Source organism: Giraffa tippelskirchi, chromosome 2 (genome assembly GCF_054371585.1).
Source record: "Giraffa tippelskirchi isolate mGirTip1 chromosome 2, T2T-mGirTip1v1.2.pri, whole genome shotgun sequence".
Classification (NCBI taxonomy): Eukaryota; Metazoa; Chordata; class Mammalia; order Artiodactyla; family Giraffidae; genus Giraffa; species Giraffa tippelskirchi.
In genome coordinates, this window is record NC_137276.1 from 35,762,847 (window position 1) to 35,780,050 (window position 17,204).

Sequence of the window (17,204 nt, forward strand, 5' to 3'; positions counted from 1 at the left end):
TTCCAGCCCAGCATTTCTCATGATGTACTCTGCAGATAAGTTAAATAAGCAGGGTGACAATATACAGCCTTGACATACTCCTTTTCCCATTTGGAACCAGTCTGTTGTTCCATGTCCAGTTCTAACTGTTGCTTCCTGACCTGCATACAGGTTTCTCAAGAGACAGGTCAGATGGTCTGGTATTCCCATCTCTTTCAGAATTTTGCACAGTTCACACAGTCAAAGGCTTTGGCATAGTCAATAAAGCAGAAATAGTTGTTTTTCTGGAACTCTCTTGCTTTTTCGATGATCCAGCGGATGTTGGCAACTCTTTAAGACCCTATGGACTACAGTCCAGGCTTCCCAAGTGGCACTAGTGGTAAAGAACACGCATGCCAATGCAGGAAACATAAGAGACTCAGGTTGGATCCTTGAGTCAGGAAGATCCCCTGCAGGAGGGCACGGCAACCCATTCCAGTATTCTTGCCTGGAGAATCCCATGGACAGAGGAGCCTGGTGGGCTGTGGTCTATAAGATTGCAAAGAGTTGGACATGACTGAAGCAACTTAACACTCAAACACGGACTGTAGCCCACCAGGCTCCTCTGTCCATGGGATTTTCCCTATCAAGAATACTTGAGTTGCCATTTCCTCCTCCAGGGGATCTTCCTGACCCAGAGACCAAAGCTGCATCTCCTGTGTCTCCTGCACTGAAGGTGATTTTTTTTACTGCTGAGCCACTGGAAAAGCTCTCTGTTAATTTACTGATTATTAAGAAGAAAACTATATATTTAAGAACCTACTCTATACTAACCCCTTGAGAACTCCACAAGGAGTAGAGAAATTTCTCCTTTATTCCAACCGACTGAGAGTAGGGTTCTGGGAGTGAGACACTTGCAGTCCACACCCAGGATGGCATGCACATCTGCTGGGAGAATTCCCCTTGGGGTCTCAGTGTCAGGCTTTGAATGCAGATCCTAGGCACTCCTAGACACTCAACTAGAGCCAGATATCCTGGATTACGAAGTCAAGTGGGCAGTAGGAAGCATCACTATGAACAAAGCTAGTGGAGGTGATGGAATTCCAGCTGAGTTATTTCAAATCCTAAAAAATGATGCTGTTAAAGTGCTGCCCTCAATATGTCAGCAAATTTGGAAAACTCAGCAGTGGCTGCAGGATTGGAAAAGGTCAGTTTTCATTCCAATCCCAAAGAAGGGCAATGCCAAAGAATGTTCAAACTGCCATAAATTTTTGCTCATTTCACAAGGTAGCAAGGTAATGCTCAAAATCCTTCAAGCTAGGCTTCAGCAGTATGTCAACCAAGAACTTCCAGATGGACAAGTTTGGGTTTAGAATAGGCAGAGAAACCAGAGATCAAATTGCCAACATCCGCCAGATCATAGAAAAAGCAAGGGAATTCAAGAAAAACATCTACTTCTGCTTCACTGTGTGGATCACAACAAACTGTGGAAAATTCTTAAAGAGACGGGAATACCAGACCACCTTATCTTCCTAAGAAATCTCTATGCAGGTCAAGAAGCAACAGTTAGAGCTGGACATGGAACAATGAACTGGTTCAAAATTGGGAAAGGACTATGTCAAGGCTGTATATTGTCACCCTGCTTGTTTAACTTATATGCAGAGTATATCATATGAAATGCCAAGCTGGATGAATCACAAGCTGGAGTCAAAGTTGCTGGGAGAAATATCAACAACCTCAGATATGCACATGATACCACTCTAATGGCAGAAAGCAAAGAGGAACTAAAGAGTCTTTTGATGAAGGTGAAAGAGGAGAGTGAAAAAGCTGGTTTAAAACTCAACATTCAAAAAACTAAGATCATGGCATCTGGTCCCATCACTTCATGGAAAATAGATGGGGAAAAATGGAAACAGTGACAGACTTTATTTTCTTGGGCTCCAAAATTACTGCAGACAGTGAATGCAGGCATAAAATTAAAAGATGCTTGCTCCTTGGAATAAAAGCTACGACAAAACCTAGAAAGCGTATTATAGGCAGAGACATCACTTTGCCAACAAAGGTCCATATAGTTCAAGCTATGGTCTTTCCAGTAATAATGTACAGATGTGAGAGTTGGACCATAAAGAAGGCTGAGTGCTGAAGAATTGATGCTTTTGAACTGTGGTGCTGGAGAAGACTCTTGAGAGTCCCTTGGATAATAAGGAGATCAAACCAGTCAATCATCCTAAAGGAAATCAACCCTGAATATTCATTGGAAGGACTGATGCTGAAGCTGAAGCTCCAATATTTTGGCTGCCTGATGCTACTCATTGGAAAAACTCTGATGCTGGGAAAGATTGAGGGCAGGAGGAGAAGGAGGCGATAGAGGATAAGATGGTTGGATGGCATCACCGACTCAATGGACATGAGTTTGGGCAAACTCTGGGAGATGGTGAAGCACAGGGAAGGCTGGTGTGCTGCAGTCCATGGGGTCGCAAAGAGTCGGACATGACTTAGTGACTGAACAACAACTGTCTATCTCCAGAGCTCATAACCACTGTATGATACTGTCTCCCTGGATCAATGAAGCTTCACAACCCAGGACCATCCATTTACCTGAATCTTAGAACCTTCCATCCTGTGGGCAACCTCAGAGTTGATCACCTGTTTGGTCTACCCTAGGCTCCTGGAGTTTATTTTTAGGGATAAAGAAATGAATCAAGATTAGAAAAAAAGAGAATTCCCAGCATCAGGGCAGTCCAGTGGTTAGGACTCCGAGGTTCAACTGCTGAGGATCCAGGTTCAATCCCTGGCCAGGAAACTAAGATTCTGTGAGCCACATGGCACAGTTAAAAAAAATTAGAAAAAGAACCCCAAATCCCCAGAAAGAATCTCAAAAGAAAAAGGACTAGATTAAATGCAATTTTACTGTTTCCTTTTTCACTTTGACATTCCCTAACTATCACTAAAGAAGGACTTCACTGCAAAGAAGGAGGAAAGCTGCCATTTTCTTGTAGTTTTCCTTCACATATCCCTGGCTTCTCCTTCTCAGCCTCCTTCTTAGGTTTGTTTTTTTTTTTTTTGTTACTCTGTCCCTTAAATGTAGCTGTTTCCCAGGAATCTGTCATCAACTGCATTTTCTTCATACACAAGACTCCAAGAGTTCATCTTCCACTTGTATGTTGACAAGTCCCAAATCTGAAATCTTCAATTGCACATCTCTCCTAAGTTCTAAACTTCACTTCTAAAAACCTACATAACATCTCCACCAGAATATCGGGTCTCACTGGCATCTGACATTCAGCATGTCCCAAACTGAGCATACTAAACTTCTCTATCTTAGCCTGTTTGAGCTGCTATAACAGAATACCATAGATTATGTGGTTTATACAACAAACATTTCTCCCAGTTTTAATGTCTGAGAAGTCCAAGATCAAAGCTAGCCTACCTTTGGGGTCTGGTAAGAGCTTACTTCCTGGTGCGCTATGGCTGTCTTCTCTGTCTTCTCACCTTGTCCTCATATGGTGGAGGGGGAGAGTGAGCCCTCTGGAGTCTCTTTTGTAAGGATGCTAATCAAATTCTGGCAGGCTCCACTTTCATGATCTACTCTCTTCCTAAAACCCATCACATTGAGGATTAGGTTTCAACATATGAATTCTGATGGGACACAAACATTTAGTCTACAGCATTCTCCTCCCACTGTAAGCCAATCTCCATACATCACACACCCAATCTACTAACAACAGTGATATTCTCAAAACAGATATTTTCAACCTACTCTTGCTCTCCAATCTTTGCCTATCTCTGATCCATTAGCTCTGAGCCTGGTAACCTCAGTTCTTTTGTATATACTGTTTCTTCTGTCTGGAATGCCTTTCCATCTGTCTATGTGGTGAAAAATTTTATAAGTATTCTCTAAGACTCAACATAAATAGCCCCCTTCTCAAAGCCATCCCAGGTCTTGGATTGTACTTTATATCAGACATAATTTGGACCCAGGAGACATACAGATTTTATGTCCAATATAAACTATAAATTCTTTGAAGACCATCTCTGGGCCTTATTCCCCTTGGTCCTATTCATGTTTGTAGTTCTCAGAGCACTTAGTTACAGGACCTCATACCCAGAATCCTCAACATATGTTTGCTAAAATAATCGATCGGTGAATGCAGTAAAAAGGAATCATTGTGTTTTAAAGTGGTGAGTTATTTCCTCCTACACTCAATTCTTTGTCTTCAAATTTCCCATTACCTACTATCACTTTTCTGAATTGGTCACCACTCAGAAATTTTAATGTTGTAAACAGTCTACTTCGCAAAACATTTTGGAGTATATTTGGTTTATACGGCCTGACGCTATCTGGCCCCTTACAAGGACATCTATTGTAGAGTAAAAACCGAGCGAATGACTAATGTGAATTCCTTCACTTCAAACACACTATGATAAAAAGAAAAGTTTCCATTTATACCAGGTTTTGCAGGGTTGTGGTTCAGTAGGTGATCTGTATGCTTCCTTTTTACTTCCAAACACATGTGTTCCTTTGTTTCTCAGGAAGTAATCATCGTGTAGCCATGGAAATCAACGAGTGCAGAGGAAATGTTGCAGGGGAATAATGAAGCCAACTAACTCAACTCCACAAAAGCTGGTCACATCCTAAAATAATTAAAGTACAGCCATCCAAATGCTCTTAGAGGAAGTGTTAATCGGTGCTTGGTATTTTGACAATAACCTGTACAGTGTGTGAAAGCATTTCAAAAATTCTAAAGCATTTATAAAATGTAATATATTATCAAGATGAATGAACAAATATTTATTGAGTGACTACTATGAACTAGGCCCTTTCACAATATTCCTTCATTTTACCATCTCAACAGCTGTATGGAATAGCTATTTTGGATATTATTTCCATCTGTAGATTAAATAATAATAATAAAATGTAGACTCTGAGAGGTTAAACGACCTGCCCAGATGCTTGTAAGTGAGCGACAGCACTTGAAGAAGCATGCTTTCCACCAATCAGAATTCATCTTAGAGATGACCAATCAGAACTCACCTTAGAACGACTACTGTCCCCAGCCCATGGCCTGAATCCTAAGATGGACTCAGCACAGAACAAACCACTTCCCAACCGATTTTGCACACTTGTGAGTAATATTCAGCTGCTTCTTTCTCTGCTTAAGAAGGCCTGGAATTCAGGCCTCAGGCCTTGGAGGTGGATTGTGATTCGGAGGTTTAAGACCTTTCAATAACAGGAAAGAGCAAGACTATAAATTGTTTTCTTTTAAGGCATTTATAAGCCGACCAACATCTCAGAGGGCGGCAAAGGGTGAGATGCTGACTCAAAGGACATGAATTTGAGCAACCTCCAGGAGATAGTGAAGGAGAGAGAAGCCTGGCATGCTGCAGTCCATGGGGTCACAAAGAGTCAGACATGACTTAGCGACTGAACACCAACAACCAGCACCTCAGCAGTAACATTCCAACACAACGGACGATTAGTACTGCTTTTCTTACAGTAGATTTTGTAATGTCATAATCTTTTTAAAGATCCAAAGTTTGTGTTATACAGAAATTTGTCTTGAAATGATGTTTCAGAGAAGGCATTGAGAACGGTAACAGTGTTTTATTTATTTATTGCTAATAATATTTTAATCTTTATTTAGAATCTTAAAGTAATGGAACTTATGTTAGGAAAAAATTATGGACTCAGTCTCATAAGCCATACCTTTCATTTTATGCAAATTATATTATTAATTGGAGAAGGCAATGGCATCCCACTCCAGTACTGTTGCCTGGAGAATCCCATGGACGGAGGAGCCTGGTGGGCTGCAGCCCATGGGGTCACTAAGAGTCGGATACGACTGAGCGACTTCACTTTCACTTTTCCCTTGCATGCACTGGAGAAGGAAATGGCAACCCACTCCAGTGTTCTTGCCTGGAGAATCCCAGGGACGGCGGAGCCTGGTGGGCTGCCGTCTGTGGGGTCGCACAGAGTCGGACACGACTGAAGCAACTTAGCAGCAGCAGCAGCAGCATATTATTAATTTAAGCCCTATACTGTATAGTATAAGTCTGTCATATTACTTAGGCTTCCTAGGTGGCTCAGTGGTAAAGAATCCACTTGCCAATGCAGGAGACACAGAAGACTTGGGTTCAATCCCTGGGTCAGGAAGATTTCCTGGAGAAGGAAATGGCAACCCACTCCAGTACGCTTACCTGGAGATTTCTATGGACAGAGGAGCCTGGCAGACTATATAGTCCATGAGATCACAAAGAATCGGACACGACTGTGTGACTAACTTTCACTTTTCATATATAGTTCAACACACACAAAAAAATCCCTCAGAAGTGCCAGAGGTACAAACTCGATTCCAAAGCTTTGGTCATGTCATTACTGATAGTGGTAGGACTGTGTTAGTTAAAACTTGGGGAAATTTTGCTTTATCATAAGCAGTCAGTCACTGTCATTTACTGAGGACCAGTTTTATGCTTAGCACTGTGCTAGGTTCTGTGAAAGATACAGAAGAAACATGTGGCTGCCATTTATGACAACGTGAATTGGTAGAAATTATGTTGTTTCAAGTTGCAGAAAAAGAGCCTACAAGTGGCCTTTGTTCTCTTGTGTAAATGAGTCCAGATAAGGACTAGGACAGTCCAGGGCTGGTGTGTGCACTTACGTGCATGAGGTTGGGAAAGAGAGCAAAAGATATTTGCTCACAGTGCCATTTTGAAGGTAGTTATGATTCCATTAGAAAGAATGGATAGAATGAGAATGGAGAGAGAGGAAGTACCTACATTAGCAGCCACAGGCAGAGGGACAGTAGAGCCCAGGCAAAAAGATCAAGGTCTTCAAAATGAAAGAACAGTTGGGTTTGAATCTCAGCTTTGCTACTTACGAGATACAATAGAAGCAGCAGGATCAACTAAAAGCTGGTTTGAACCAGTGAAGTAGTAGGGAGATGGGAGAAGTGGTCAGATTTTGAATACATCTGAAGGTAGAACACATGGGATTTGCTAATGGATTAGAATGTGGCATATTAGATAAAAAGGGAGTCAAGGGTGATGCCAAGATTATCTTTATTTAAGCATCTAGGAGAATGGAATTGTCACTTACTGAGAAGGGGCACACTCTGGGAGGAGCAGTTTCCTGATGGCAGCAGGAGATCAGATGCTCAGATATTTATTAGACATCCTAGTGGAGATGTTAAGCTGGAAGCTGGGCATATGACCTGGATCACAGGGAAGTATAGTATAGACTGGAGATATAAATTTAGAAGTAATCAATATATGTGAGTGCTAAATTGCTTCAGTCATGTCTGACTTTTTGCAATCCTGTGGACTGTAGCCTGCCAGGCTCCTCTGTCCTTGGGATTTCCCAGGCAAGAATACTGGAGTGGGTTGCCATGCCATCCTCCAGGTGATCTTCCCGACCTAGGGATCAAACCTGCATCTCTTGCATTGGCAGGCCGGTTCTCTACTGCTAGCGCCACCTGTATATAGGGAGTATTTAAAGCCCTGAGATTAGATGAGATCATCAAGGCAATAAGTGTAGACGGAAAACAGAAGAGATCCTAGGACAGAATCCCTGGGCACTTCAACATAGAATGATCAACACTGGAGATCAAAAGATCTCCAACATTCAGCGATCTAGGAAATGGAAAGAATCAGGCAAAGAGAATGAGAAACAATGAAGTAAATGGGAAACCAGAAGTGTAGTGTGAAAGGAAACCCTGTGATGGTGATATTTATTTGAGAAGGGAATGATTGTTTAAGATGTCGCTCGTAGTTCAGTTAAGATGAGCACTGAAAATCAACCACTGCATTTGCTGTGGTTGCCTTGTAAGAGTAGGCAGTCTCTTGCATTCATCAGTTTTTAAGGCTAAAAGCCACATGTGTTTGGAATCTCATTAAGACTGTTACACAAGCAGCAAGGCTTCTCTTTCTTGAGTCCCACTCTTGCCTCAGGTATGGAATGGAATGATCCATCAGTACCTCTCCAGCCAGGCTCTTTAAACAAGAGCAACAAAGAACCATGAACTGTGCAGGAAATGAAAGAAAAAAAAAGCCCCAAATCAAACTTCTCAAGAGATTCATTCTTTCCGAGTGGGATGCCAGGACCCATTTTTTCCAGCCAGTATAAGACAAATGTATTCCCAAGCATCTTCATATCATTGACTAACTTCACAAAAACATTGTAGAATCAAAAGAGCATTTACACAAGTGCTGCTGAAATTCTCCTTTTTCTTTCCCTGCCAGCCACTGAAAACCCAAGGTTTCTCTTAGTATCTAAATTGATGACTCCATAGTTAGGCATCTTCAACTACCCTTATACAAGTCTCTTGTCAGGAGCTTAGAATTTTTAAACCTTATGTTCACTGAGCAATACAGGCCTGGAAAAGAAGAAATCATTAATCAATAGCCTCTTTTTTTTTCAATTTCTTTTAAAAAAAATTTCCCAGGACTAAATATGGGACCAACTATACAGGAGTTCTGGGTAAATGTGAGTTTACTTGATTATAACAAAACCAGCAAGTATTGTGTTTTTCTTTCTTGAAACTTTTTTAAAGTCATTGAAAAAGTTTAATCACCAAATGCTACTCCTTTTCTCCTTTTAAGTCAAGTCCTATAATACTTACAACACTTGTCACCCTTCACAAATCCCAGATCCTATAAAAAATTGAGCTTAGATTATAAGGTAAAGATTTGCCATCAGAGAATGGAACTAAAATCAGAATGTCCCACTTCTGAGTTTAAGAAAAAGCCTTTAATGGTTCTTTTTAGTGTGGAGTTTGGGGTTGAGGAGTATTTAAAGCACTAAACTGTCTCTCCAGTATTTGAGGGGATTAGGCTTAGAGTTCATTGTGTTGACTGTCTTTTGAAAGATTAGATAGTTTAGTTAGGCTCCTACAGACCATGTAAATGTCTCAGTGTTTATTGACTGTCTGCAGTCATTATCAAAGACTCTGAACACAATCGACACCTTGTAAACAGAAATCCCATTATTTTTGTGGTCCTGATAAGATTTACTGAGGATTTAATTTTTTTATGATTGACTGGCCAGTTAAAGATATTAATACAGTACAGGAAACTATGATAAATGAGTATGAATTCAGTCAACAGATTTGCCTTTTTATTTTGTTTTGAAACTACAGTCTCCTCTTACTTGTATATCGTAGAAATAGCTTTCTGTATAGTGCTATGTTTAAAACTACTTAGGTATATTTGAATATGTTATATGTATTTCTACTGATCCTTCAGTGATCTACAAGTGGATTTATGTTTTTAGAAAGATGACCCAAATCTTCTAGTATGTGGAAGAATTCCATGGATAGTGTATTAATTTAGCTTGGGAACATTATAAGGGCTTATGTGTTGGAAGGTTTGGACCTGCATTTTAAAACGCTTTAATCAGAGACTTCCCTGGTGTTCCAGTGGTTAAGAATCTGCCTTGCAATTAGGGGACATGGGTTTTAATTAGGATCTCACATGCAAGGGGGCAACTAAATCAGTCTGCTGCAACTAGACAGAAGCCCGAGTGCCAATATGAAGATCCTGCATGCCACAACTAAGACCCAAGGCAGAGAAAAAAATTTAATAAATAAATATTTTTTAAAAAATAAAGTGTTTTAATCAAACTAAAATGTGAGAAGTCAGGCAATATACATGTTGCATTTGACCACAGGTAAAAATCCATGGGCTCAGCATTATTTTGATCACTGATGGGCGAGGGGAGAACTCCTGCTCAAGCTTCCCTCTCTGCCCTCCAGTAAGATGTGTGCAAGATGGGAGAGGGTAAGAGAAGTAGGGTCTTCCTGGGGACCCACATGCAAGACTTCAAGAAAAGATGACTTCTACAACATTCAGCATTTAATGAAAGCAAGGAGGCCAGCTGCAGGAACTGTTGGAAGAGGGGTAAAGTTCAAGAAGAAAGCAGAAAGACAACTGGGATTAGACAGTTTTGCCTGGAAGCAGTAGAAAGTGCTCCCTGCCCCCCACCACCTTTGATTACCTCAGAATGAAACATAAATTACTTAACGCAGGACACAAAACCCTCACGATGAAACTCCAACACACCTTCACAGCCACAGCCCCAGCCTTTGATCCCAGCCGTCATGCCCCAGCCTTTGCTTTCACTGCACCCTGCTTCCTCACCTCTTCACCCTGAACACCCAAATGTCAGCTCTCCTGCCCTGCCTTTGCAGACTCCCGCAGACACCTCTCTCACTTGCTCCACTATATTCATGGATATTTCTTTATTTCTTTGTGTGTCCAGCTTCCCTACATCTGTAAGCTGCGTGGGTAGGACTCACTCTTTCTTTACAACCCCAGAGTCCAGCATATATAGTATATGCTTAATACACGTGTAAGGAAGGAAGAAGGAAGATCTCTATCTATGCCTTTGCTTACACGCCCGCCCCATTCTCTCTTCCAGTAGGAAGCTGACCCATCAGTCAAAAACCAACTGCTTTTTGAAGAGCCCCCTAACCAATGATCTCTCACTTCTTTAAACTCCCATAGCACCTACGTGAAAATTACACAATTGACACTTAACAAACTTGTGTCCTCAGCTTAGTTGTGTTTTTATATATATATGCCATTTCCCCAAGCATAATCAAAGAGCTCTTTGCAAGTCTTTAACAGCCTTGAATTATCCACAGCACCTAGCGGTACCCTGCTTAGGGTCGCTTCCTACCTCATGTTTGTTGAATAAGGAGGAGAGGGGAAAGGTCTGAAAAGTAGCCCAGGAAGGTGATTTTGAGAGGCACAGTGAAGGAGGAGCATACACAGGAAAGCCCAGGCCAAGACAGAGGTCAAGCATAAGGAGCAGCAGGCAGATTGCCCCCCAATCCTCAAGGACCTCAAAAAGGAGACAAAGAAAGTCTACCAAGTGTTTATGAAAGAGTGGGGGAGGGTAGGTATGCACTTAAGCTAATGAAAAGCCAGGGCACTGCAAATAGGAACAAATGTTCACTATTGGTTGCTGGAGACAAACCAGGCAAGGAGAATGTTAGAACAATGAGAACTCATTGAGCACCAATTATGTGCTAAGTGTGTAACATATATTTTTTTAAAATATCTTTTTTTTTTTTTGGCCATCCCTCTAGGTTTGTGGGATCTTAGCTCCCTGACCAGAAATTGAACCCAGGCCACGCCATCACAGTGAAATTACCAAGTCCTAAAAACTGGATGGTCAGGGAATTCCCTAAAATATCTTTATTGAGATAAAGTTCACATAGCATATAACCCACCAATTTAAAGTGTACGATTTAATGGTTTTTAGTGTATCCACAGAGTTGTGCAACCAACAGCAAAATCAATTTTAGAAAATACACATCACCCTCAAAAGAAACACTGTTCCTATTAGTGGTCACTCCCCATTTCCCTTATACCGTCACCCCTCACTCCCATCCCACATCCAGCCCTTGGCAACCGCTAATCTACATTCTCTTTCTATAGATTTGTCTGTTCTGGACATTCCATGTATATGAATCACGCTACATGTGGTGTTTTATGACTGACTTCTTTCACTTAGCCTAATGTTTTCAAGGTTCATCCATGTTGCAGAGAATATGAGAACTTCATTGTTTTTATTGCCAAATAGTATTCTATTGGATGGATTTATGACATTTTATTTACCCATTCATTAGTTGATGGGTAGTTCAGTTGATTCTTAACATACATTCTTTCATTTATTCTTCCCAATATTCCTGGGAGGTAGGTATTAATGTCCTCATTTCACAGAGGAATAAACTGAGGCTCAGAAAGGTCAACTACTCTGCCCCTTCATGTAATAATGGCACTGAGATTGAACTGAATCTGCCTGAGTCCAAAGCATCTATGCTTAATCACCACCTAGGGCAAACATTGTCAACAGAGGCAAGTAAACCATGCCAAATTCCAAAGACTCATAGAGATCATTGATGTTTCCCACCTTTCAAGCTATATGTAGGTATGTATATATGTATCTAGCTATAAATTTTCAATGTGTTAATTGGGTGAAACAGCAGAAAGAATATGAGTTCTAGAGCTAGAAAACCTTGATTTTTGAATCCCACATACTAGCTTTGTGATTTGGGACAGATTGTTTAAATTCTCTGAGCCTCAGTTTCCTCACCTCTAAAAATGTAGTTAATTTCTACTTTGTAGGGTATTTGTGAAGATTAGATGAGCTGACAAATATGAAGTGTCTGACATGTAGTGATAATCAAAATATGGTAGCTATTATTATCATTACTGTTTGCAGTGGTACTAAGAGCAAGTAAAAGACACACCACACCATACTTACACACACACACACACACACACACACACACACACACTTCCTTCATAGAGAGGAATCTGAGGAGATTGGGATATTTAGTAGTGAGAAATCTAGGCAGGAGTCTCCAGTGGTAGGCACACAAAGATAAGGGGCAAGAGCTCAGGTGAGAGGTCAGGGCTACAGATTTGGGGGTTATCAGCATGGCGGTGAGGGTTGAAGCTGTGACAATTATTCAGGTAGAACTAGGCAGAAAATAAAGAAATGAGTCTAGTGTCTGACCCTTGAGATGTCCACAATTATCTCCAGGAAAAGGAATTAAGAAGTAGTATAGGGTATAGAAATAAGTGTTTGGAGGGGTTGTGGTTATAACAGAATTGCATTTAATTTTGAGAGCCAAAGGAGAAAATACATTCGAGGAAGGGATAAGAGGTAGAGGATAGAAAGTTGAGAAGGTTACATTGTAGAAAGATTTGCAGTAATGAGATTAGGCAGTCAGGAGATCAGTGGTGACCTTCAGTGCTAAGCATCTATCCATCTATCCGTTCCTTCATTTCTTCATTGAGCATTCATGGAACACTTACAGTGCACTAGGCACTGTGCTACACCTTTAAGAAACACATGGACCCAACACAATCCCTTGCTGCACTGAGCATGACACAAAACAGAAGGAAAGTTCAATGTTCTGTGACCCTTTTTGTCTATGAGTTGGGCCCAGCAGGGGAAGCTAGGTCTTCAGGGGACAAAGGTGATGGCTGGATAGAGAATTAGCAAATCAGGAGGAAACTTAAGGGCATGTTAAAGGCAGGCTGAATGAAGGAGGGGGCTTTTTAATTTTAAAGAAGGAATTTAAGAAGACTAAAGAAGCAACCTTTGGGTTTACATCATTGACAAAAATGTTATCTGGAGCCTTCTCTTTCTCTCATTGGTTTATAGTTGAGATATTGCTATACTGAATCTATCAATTTTTGAAACTCAGAGTGAATTTTTTAAAGTTGACAGCACATTTCCAGTGCATGTATGAACAATTTTCCTCCAAAGATCTTCAAGGATCTAGAATTTTTTTCATCCCTGAACTTTGAATAAAATGGATCCTTCAAAAAAAATGCTCCGTGTTTATCATTCAGTTCCAGTACCTTTTATCTGTTACAGAAACTGTAGACTCCTCCCCCTCCACATCTCCCAGCATCCAGTCCAAGTACCCTCATCTGTGGCCACACTTGTTATTTACCATTAAAACATATAGACAAAGAACAGTGGATAAAAATCAATTCAAAAGTTATGAATAGGAAACAAAAAGCAAGCATAATAAAAACAGAAATACTCAACTTAAGAAATTGTACCAGAAACCCAAAAATCAAAAGGAGAAAATCATGACATATTTATTATTAGAATAAAACAAATTAATATGGAAAAAGTTAAATAAAAAAGTTTAAGGGTGAACTTAAATTTTAAAAAATGGAACAAACTGATACCACAAGAGTCAAGAAGCTTAATTATTGACAAGGTAAAGTAACAATAAAACTTAAAACTGGATGATGAGAAAACATTAGTAACATTAAAACAGAAAGAAAGACAATAGATTTTTAAAATATAAGCAAAGAAAATAAATAAAATTATAAAATAAACATGGAAAATGAGTGTAAGTAAATTAAAATAGCAAAGAAGAGACCAAATTAAGAGCCAAAATCTCAGACATAAAATCATATCAAAGGTAGAGTAGGTAAAATTAGTGAAAAGTAAAGAGAAATATAAATCAGAATGAAAAAATACACTGTAACTCAAAAATACAAATATTTTTAAGGCTAACGTGTTAAAAATAAATGGCTAATAAGAATGAAACACTCCTCTACAGGGAAAAATTGACAATAGTGTTCAATTCTAATGTAATCCTCTGGGTTAAAGGAAGCCACCTCCACCCTGGTTCCTGGTGAAGGGTGAGGGCAGAATCAACAAAATAAAAGCACAACAGGGTCTCTCTCCTCCATTGATGGCAACACAAATGCCATGTTCTTGGTTCCAAGGCAGCTGGAAGTGGTTAGGTCCCCAGGGACTCTCTGTTGTTCAGTCAGTAGATCATGTCCGACTCTTTGCAACCCCATGGACCACAGCACACCATGCTTCCCTGTCCTTCACTATCTCTTGGAGTTTGCTCAAATTTATGTCTATTGAGTGGGTGATGCCATCCAACCATCTCATCTTCCTTTCCTCCTGCCCTCAATCTTTCCCAGCATCAGGGTCTTTTCCAGTGAGTCAGATCTTCCAATCAGGTGGCCAAAGTATTAGAGCTTCAGCTTCAGATCAGTCCTTCCAATGAATATTCAGGATTGATTTCCTTTAGGATTGACTGCTTTGATCTCCTTGCTGTCCAAGGGACTCTCAAGAATCTTCTCCAGCACCACAGTTCAAAAGCATCAAATCTTCAGTGCTCAGCCTTCCGTATGGTCCAACTGTTGCGTCCATACATGACTACTGGAAAAATAATAGCTTTGACTATACAGACCTCTGTTGGCAAAATGATGTCTCTGACTTTTAATATGCTGTTTAGGTTTGTCATAACTTTTCTTCCAAGGAGCAAGTGTCTTTTAATTTCATAGTTCTGTCACCATCTGAAGTGATTTTGGAGTCCAAGAAAATGAAATCTGTCACTGTTTCCACTTTTTCCTCATCTATTTGCCATGAAGTGATGGGACTGGATGCCAAGATCTTAGATTTTTTACTGCTGAGCCAGCTTTTTCACTCTCTTCTTGTCACCCTCATCAAGAGGCTCTTAAGTCTCTCTTCACTTTCTGCTATTAAAGTGGTATCGTGTGCATATCTGATGTTGTTGATATTCTCCCAACAATCTTGATTCCAGCTTGTGATTCATCCAGACCAGCATTTTGTGTAATGTACTCTGCATATAAGTTAAATAAGCAGGGTGACAATATATAGCCTTGATATACTCCTTTCCCAATTTTGAACCACTCCACTGTACCATGTCCAGTTCTAATTGTTGCTTCTTGACCTGCATACAGGTTTCTCAGAGACAGGTAAGGTGATTGGGTATTTCTTTCTCTTTAAGAATTTTCCACAGTTTGCTGTGATTCACACAATCAAAGGCTTTAGCATAGTCAATGAATCAGAAGTAGATGTTTTTCTGGAATTCCCTTGCTTTTTCTATGATCCAGCAGATGTTGGCAATTTAATCTCTGGTTCCTTTGTCTTTTCGAAATCCAGCTTGTACATCTGGAAGTTCTCAGTTCACATACTGCTGAAGCCTAGCTTGAAGGATTTTGAGCATTACCTTGCTAGCATGTGAAATGAGCACAATTGTACAGCAGTTTGAATATTCTTTGGCACTGTCTATCTTTGGGATTGGAATGAAAACTGACCTTTTCCAGTCTTGTGGCCACTGCTGAGTTTTCCAAATTTGCTGATATATTGAGGACAGCACTTTCACAACATCATCTTTTAGGATTTGAAATAGCTCAGCTGGAATTCCATCACCTCCACTAGCTTTGTTTGTACTGAGGCTTCCTAAGGCCCACTTGACTTCACACTCCAGAATGTCTGGCTCTAGGTGAATGACCACACCATCATGGTTATCCAGGTCATTAAGACCTTTTCTGTATAGTTCTTCTGTGTATTCTTGCCACCTCTTCTTAATCTCTTCTGATTTTTTAGGTCCTTGCTGTTTCTGTCCTTTATCGTGCCCATCTTCCCATGAAATATTCCCTTAGGATTTTCAACTCTCTTGAAGAGATTTCTAGTCTTTGCCATTCTATTGTTTTCCTCTATTTCTTTGCATTGTTCATTTAAGAAGGCTTTGTTACCTCTCCTTGCTATTGTCTGGAACTCTGCATTCGGTTGGGTATATCTTTCCCTTTCTCCTTTGCCTTTTGCTTCTCTTCTTCTCTCAGTTATTTTTAAGACCTCCTTAGACAACCACTTTGCCTTCTTGCATTTCTTTTTCTTTGTGATGGTTTTGGTCACCACCTCCTGTACAACGTTAGGAACTTCCATCCATAGTTTTTCAGGCACTCTGTCTACCAGATCTAATCCCTTAAATCTATTTGTCACCTCCACTGTGGATCAAATCAAATCATAAGGGACTTGATTTAGGTCATATCTGAATGGTCTAGCGGTTTTCCCTGCTTTCTTCAATTTAAGCCTGAATTTTTTTTTTTAAGCTTGAATTTTGTAATAAAGAGTTGATGATCTGAGCCACAGTCAGCATCTGGTCTTGTTTTTGCTGACTGTATAGAGCTTCTGCATCTTTGGCTGCAAAGAATATAATCAATCTGATATTGGTATTGACCATCTGGGGATGTCCATGTGTACGGTCATCTCTTGTGTTGTTGGAAGAGAGAGTTTGCTATGACCAGTTTTTTCTTTTGGCAAAAGTCTGTTAGCCTTTGCCCTGATTCACTTTGTACTCCATGGCCAAACTTGCCTGTTACTCCAGGTATCTTGACTTCCTTCTTTTGCATTCCAATCCTCACATGATGAAAAGGCAACCTTTTTTTTGGTGTTAGTTCTAAAAGTTCTTGTAGGTTGTCACAGAATCATTCAACTTCAGCTTCTTCAGCATTAGTGGTTGGGGCATAGACTTGGATTACTGTGATGTTGAGTCGTTTGCCTTGGAAACAAAGTGAGATTATTCTGCTCTTTTTGAGATTGCATCCAAGTACTGCATTTCAGACTCTTGTTGACTATGAGGGCTACTCCATTTCTTCTAAGGTATTCTCGCCCATAGTAGTAGATATAATGGTCATCTGAATTAAATTGGCCCATTCCCATCCATTTTAGATCAGCAATTTCTAAAATGTCAGTGTTCACTCTTGCCATATCCTGCTTGACCACATCGAATTTACATTGATTATGGACCTTGAGTCATGTATGGATGTGACAGTTAGACCATAAAGAAAACAGCACAAGAGAATTAATTCTTTTGAACTGTGGTGTTGGAGAAGACTCTTGAGAGTTCCTTGAATTGTAAGGAGATAAAACCAGTCAATCCTAA

General features: G+C 40.2%; 1 protein-coding gene and 1 long non-coding RNA gene across 9 annotated transcripts in view; one reads left to right on the top strand and one right to left on the bottom strand.

Annotated features, from left to right (window-relative positions):
- The window catches only part of EXOC6 (exocyst complex component 6), a 313,607-nt gene that overhangs the window by 202,168 nt on the left and 94,235 nt on the right, over positions 1 to 17,204 (bottom strand). The window lies entirely within an intron of this gene.
- LOC145531536 (uncharacterized) overlaps positions 5,015 to 17,204 on the top strand; it is a 75,674-nt gene continuing 63,484 nt past the window's right edge. For both annotated transcript variants that reach the window (XR_014072511.1, XR_014072516.1), the window contains exon 1: positions 5,015 to 5,084. This is a non-coding gene — a long non-coding RNA (uncharacterized LOC145531536). The remainder of the gene's footprint in view (positions 5,085 to 17,204) is intronic.